General features: G+C 42.3%; 1 protein-coding gene across 5 annotated transcripts in view; it reads left to right on the top strand.

The window, feature by feature from the left end:
- The first annotated feature begins 300 nt into the window (after positions 1-300).
- The window catches only part of PTPRA (protein tyrosine phosphatase receptor type A), a 114,745-nt gene continuing 109,045 nt past the window's right edge, over positions 301-6,000 (top strand). For 4 of the 5 annotated variants that reach the window (XM_039863892.1, XM_039863889.1, XM_039863891.1 and 1 more), the window contains exon 1: positions 304-582. The gene's annotated coding sequence lies outside the window, so the exon portion shown is untranslated. Of the gene's footprint in view, positions 583-6,000 lie in introns of all 5 variants that reach the window. The other variant, XM_039863887.1, reaches the window with a different exon arrangement.

The following is a 6,000-nucleotide window of genomic DNA, read 5'->3' as shown; positions in this document are numbered from 1 at the left end:
AACTGAGAAGTAGGCCCACATCCAGGGGACTGGGACTGTTGAGAGGCAGAAGGCGTAGGTGCCCGGGCGGCGGGTGCTGCTGAGGTCCCGCTTTCCCGAGGACAGGGCTGCAGTGTGGCGCACATCTCCTAGGGCACGTGTGAGACAGTAAGACCCTGAGATCCGGCTCTGCGCGGGGGCAAGCTAGCCAGTATTTGGAAGCGCGCAAGGGCGGGGCCCAGGGCCGGGAGACGCCCTTTTGGTATGGGCCAATCAGCACCCGTCTATGAACGGCCAATGAGGAGGCGCCTTACAGCCAAGGCCGGCTCGGGAGCGAGGCTGCAGCGAGTGCGGCGCTGACAGAGACGCGCGGGCGCGAACCAGCTCGGACCCCGGGCCGCTGCCGCCATCACCGCTGTCCACCCAGTCGCCTCTCAGCCGCTTCCCCTCGCCATGGAGGCGAGGCCGCCGCCGCCGCCGCGGGACTCTGAGCCGCAGGCCGGGCGGCGTTCCTGAGGGCGTGTGGCGGGCCGAGACGCTGCCGCGGAACCGAGGCGGAGCCGCCGTCCTCGTCCCCAGCGGTCCCGCCCAGCGCCGGACTGGGTGAGTGTTCGCGGCCGCCGCCGCCCTAGGGGGCTTTGGAAGGCGGGGGGCAGCTCCCGGGCGCGGGTGGGAGGGGCCCCTGGCTGGAGCCCCAATCCCTCTTTTCCGGTTAGAATCCTTCGGGCGTCTCCAATCGGCTCCCACATCCTTGCTCTGTCCGGAGGGGGGGGGTCCCCGGAAACGTGCCGGACAGGGCGCCGACCCCTGTAGACTGCCCAGGAACTTTGCGTGCGTCCTTCTGGGGACAGGCCAGGGCGCTGCCGTAGTTCATTCTGAGAGAAGAAACTTGGAAAAGTGAGAACAGAATTTGCTCAGGTCCACTTAATGGGAAGAAAGAGGAAAACTCCTGGCATGAGAAAATAGCTCTTGCAGTGACCAACTTTTCTTTCCCTTAAAGCTCCCTTGGCCCCTCTCCCAGGCCCCTCTTTTTTCCACCCACTCCCAACTGTTGAGGCTGCTTAAGAAGGGAAATAAGGGCTCAGAGCTGCCCAGAATTCAAAATGAGCCAATTGGGAATGCAGATCCCCTCCTGTTTTACTTTTGGTAAATAAAGAATATCGTTTTCTGAAAAATTATTTCCTAATTGTATTTTCTGAAGGTAAAAATAATAATGGTAATCCTGAGCCCAATGTTGAGGGCTTTTTTTGAGCTCAGTGATGATGTTCGTAAGACAGGAAAAGAATGTTCAAAACGTCCCTAGGCTGGGTGAATGCCTTCAGGAGCCTTTGCCCAGGTTAGGAATTCCTGCTGTAGAACAAGTTACATCTCCCGGGAGATTCTTCACTTGCCACCTGCTTGTTGTGAAGGCAGCCTTAGAACCAGAAGATGGTGGGCGGGTAGAGGACTGAGGATGGAAGATGGGCGAACATCTTGCTGCCTGGCCACTCTTTCAAGAAGCACAGATCTGATGCTGTCACTTGTTTACTTAAAAACTCCCTTGCTCTCCTTTTCCCATGAGATGAATGAAGCTGAAAATGTCCTATCAAGCCATGCAAGGCCCCTGAACTTAGTCTTTTACATTTAGCTGAATCCTTCAATTCTCCTTGCCCTTATCCCTCTCCCTACCCATTCAGAGTTGTTTAATCCTTTCAATTGTCATGTAAGGGCTTATTCTAGAGAGCATTCCCATCCCAGATGGTCCAAGAAAGCTTTCATCCAAGGGAGACTTTGGGTCATGAAGAGTGCATAGGAGTGTGTGTGAGGTGGACAGGATACAACAAAGAAGGAGCAGCACAAATAGGCTTGGAGGTGGAAGGAACTTACTGTCCTTGGGGAGCCAGGGCCAGGTTAAACATAGTTGGAGTGGGTAGAGGGAAGAAGCGTGAGAAATGAGATTAGGTAAGCTTGAAGGGCTGTGTGTGCTGTGTTAGAGTTTAGGCAGTGGAAAGCCACTGGAGGATTTTAAAGGAAGTCAGGGACTTGAGCTGGCTGGGCTTTGAAAGGTCATTCAAGGCAGTGTGGAGCCAGGTGCTATTGCCCCTGCAATTTTGGAGGCAATGGCTTAGCCCCACAGAGGCAGAATCACAGCCTCTTAGACCCAGAGGGAGGCCTGGAGAGAATCCTGCTCAGTTTTGAGAAAAGATAATAAATATATATAAGAAAAAAATTCCAGCAGTACAAGAGGGTATATAGAGAAAAATAAGTCTCTCTCCTACCCTGACCTCCCCAGAGATGGCCGGTTTCCAGTTTCTGTGCGTTACATAGACACTGTTCCTTTATAAGGACACGTCTACCTACTTCTTCCTCCGTGGTACATACCAGTTACACCTTGCTCTTTTTTACTTAACATATTTAGGAAATCATTCCATATTAGTATATATAGAGCCACTCATTCTCTTTATTAATATTCTTTGACTTATTTCATTGTATGGCTACACCATAATTTGTAACTAATCTTTGGGTTAAATAACATGTAAGTTGCTAGGTTTTTCTATTACAGTATTACAGTGAATGTTCTTGTACATACTTTATGTGCTTATGTGTAAAATTGTCTGAACAATGTATTTCTAGAAGTGGAAATAGTGGGTCAAAGGATATGTGTGCATTTTTAATTTTTAGACGTGTGGCCAAATCACCACCCCTTTGAAGATGTCCTAATTTATCCTTTCTGCCAAAAATGTGAATGGGACTCAGCATATCTTCATCAAGATATGCATCAGGATTGTCTGGGGTGCTTTTTTAGATATCATATGCTTACATTTCTCTCATTTAGCTTCTTTTCCCCCATGTGAATCTAGTGTATTCCTTTCAATTTACAGAGGGAAACATTGAGGCTCAGAAAAATAAAGTGATTTGTGCAAGACAGTCAGTGTGGGTGGTGGTTGTTTTTAAAGCAGCTCTGATATTTGTATTTGCCCAACACCTTTCATTGGAGGTGCTCAGTCGATTTGTAAACATTGTTGCATTATTTTTCTCCACCTTCATGTGGAAAAAATGAGATACAGGTGAAGTTTGAGTTAATAAGCAGGAAGCTGGCCAAATATAGAATCTTGTCTTTTTACTTCTAGTTTAATAACTAATAAATGTTCCCAAATGCCAAAGCTGAAGAAATGTTTTTTTAGTGAGTCTGAGTACAACAGTAATATAACACTAACTTAATAAAACTGACTAGCAAATCCACAAATAACCCAACATTAAAATTTGCTTTAATGAAGTCTCTATAGAAAGAGAATTCCATTAAAAGTTAAACTATTTATTGTACTCTAAATTCATATCCATTTGTGTCAATGTATAGGCGTAGATTTTTTTTTATAGTTAATCAGTACATACGGAATGATTTTTGTATTCTTGAATAGCTTCAACTATTTTATATTCATTTATGTGTCTTTATTATTTTAAGTCACAGAATGTGCATTGATAGCTGTAGTTCGTGCACTCTATTTTTTTATTTTTGTTTTTTCTCCTTTTTACTATTATAAATGATACTTCTGAGCACCCTTGTGCAGGTATTCTTTTGGATTATTTTCTTGGACTCTTACCTCTAAAGTGGGTTCAGGGAGTCAGGATATGGCTTCAGTACTGAATTCCTCTCTGGGAAGGTTGAAGTAATTTACAGCACCATCAGCAATTGATGTAGCCCTGACAATCCAGCCAATGCTATTACAAACAAGAGCCAATATTTGATGTTATTAATTTAAAACAAATGTAATGGTACTTTGAATTAGGTTTAATTTACGTTTATTTAGGAAAAAAGACCAGTAGCTCTTTAGATTTTGAAATTAAATACAATGCTGTGATATATATCTTATCCAAGAGTTATGTGGCTAAAATTAACTTATTTTTGAAGAAAGGCATTGTTGATGGGACAGAAATATTGTGGAAATTTAGGATAAGATCATTTTGGTATGAAACATAAAACTAGATGCTGTTCAATTGAAAATACCAGACATTGTGCCAGGAGTTGGGGGATACTCCAGAGTATCATGGATGTAATGTCTCTCCTCATGACACTTACAGAGCTAAAGCAGTAGACAGACATTAATCATCTTATGGTAATTACAAATATAATCAAAGAGGAAGAATAGGATGTCTTGGGAGTGCCAGAGAAGTTCAACAGGAAACAGCATTTGCAGGTGAACAGTGCTTAACAAAGGTCCTAAGCTGGGAAGGGGTTTGGTACCTTAGGGCAAAGCTTCGCTAACTTGAATATTCAGAGGAACCATCTGGGGATCTTGTTAAAATGCCAAGTCCTGATTCAGTAGGTCTGGGGTGGGACTTGGGATTCTGCATGACTAACCAGCTCCCAGGTGAGACAGATGCTGCTGGTGGGTGTATCACACTTGGAGTAGCAGAGGCCTAATTGAGAGCTTGGTGAACACCAGAAACTGACCAACATGAATAGGAGGGGGTAGTTCTCCACCCTGACTGCACTTTAGATTTACCCTGGGGAACTTATAAAAAAATCAGCTATGCAAATGTCCTACTCCCAGGTATTTTTATTTAATTGGTCTAGTGTGGGATCTGAGAATGTGTATGTATATATGTTTTAACTCCCCAGGTGATTTTGATATGCAGCCAGGGTTGAGAGCCACTGGACTAGAGAGGCAGGGGCCAGAATTGAGGGCCCCATACACCATGCAAGGATTTTGGACTTTATCCTGAAGGTAGAGCTAAGCCATTGAATGATTTTAAGGAGAGTGAACTGATCAGATTTGCAGTTGTAAAAAGTTCACTGCAGCTGCAATCTAGAAGGTAGTTTTCATAGTCAGGTTGATAAGATGATTTACTGTTGGAAGAAAATTTTAGAGCTCTTTCTTATTTTTATCTAAAAATAATAAAACGTTAAATTTAGGGATTCTATTGGCATCTTCTTGGGTCTGTAGGTCCAACAGTGTTAACATGCTAATTTTGAATGTCCTGAAGGAAGAAAGAGGAGTTCTTCAGTGAGCAGTCATATTCACACATTTGCTTTCAGCGTATTGCAACATATTGATAACAGTTTATATTATCTAGTTCTCATTAAACCTTCACAAAATGGACAAGAGGCTTAAAATGATTTCTGCAAAGAAACCAGTGATTGAAGAAAATACTAATAATGCAAGCACAAGCAAACAAAATAGCAGAGCTGATCCTTGTCCATCTCCTATTATGAACTCTTAGTGAGCTATTAAATCAGATTAAATAAGTCAGCCTTTATTACATTGGAAATATCAAGAACCTATTTAAAACATGGATTTACTTCATCTGTCATTAATAGGAATCTTACTTTAAGAGTATGTAGAACCTTGAGATGTTAAATAATAAAATATGAGTCTATCACTGGCACCAAGACTTTTGAAAATTAAGCATCTGGAACATAAAGAGAACCTCTACATTCCCCTGCCCCCCCAATGATGTTTAAAGTCATAGGCTATTTAATCATACGCTGTACAAAATTTTACTAACCTAATGATTAAAATATATATTTTAAGTTTCTTGTTCTTAAAAAGACTAAAAGACACATGCCATTGGCAAGTTCTTCCTGTCTTGTCCCCCTGCCACCACCAAAAAGAGCACCTAGTTAATAAAAAGACTGATATAGTACATGGAAAATAATATATCAAGAAAACAAAGTGCTTTCCTTTGTCAACAAATACTTTTGTAAGATGCGTAGAAAATGTTGACAATTTGACCAAACAATATTAACATAAATTTTGCAGTGTGAGAGATTTGCTATATAGTTATAAAAGTATAGAAGCTTCTAGCATGTCTTAGTATATGCGAGATTCTCTTTTAATAATTAAATCCAAAGAAAATCCATTATTTTGTGAGCTACTAGAGGAAAGTTGTACTATATGGAATAATTGTCTAAATGTAAACTACTGATAGAACAGCTGCTTTGACTGAATAAAAAATGAAGTTCATTCAGTGCCTCTTCATGGCTGTTTAGGCAGTATATCACTTGTTGGTTATCTTGTAATAGAGTTGTGGATATTATGC

Source organism: Pteropus medius, unplaced genomic scaffold, assembly GCF_902729225.1.
Source record: "Pteropus medius unplaced genomic scaffold, Ma_sr-lr_union100, whole genome shotgun sequence".
NCBI lineage: Eukaryota > Metazoa > Chordata > Mammalia > Chiroptera > Pteropodidae > Pteropus > Pteropus medius.
Note: the sequence above shows the minus strand (reverse complement) of the source record. Positions and strands in the feature narration are given on the sequence as shown.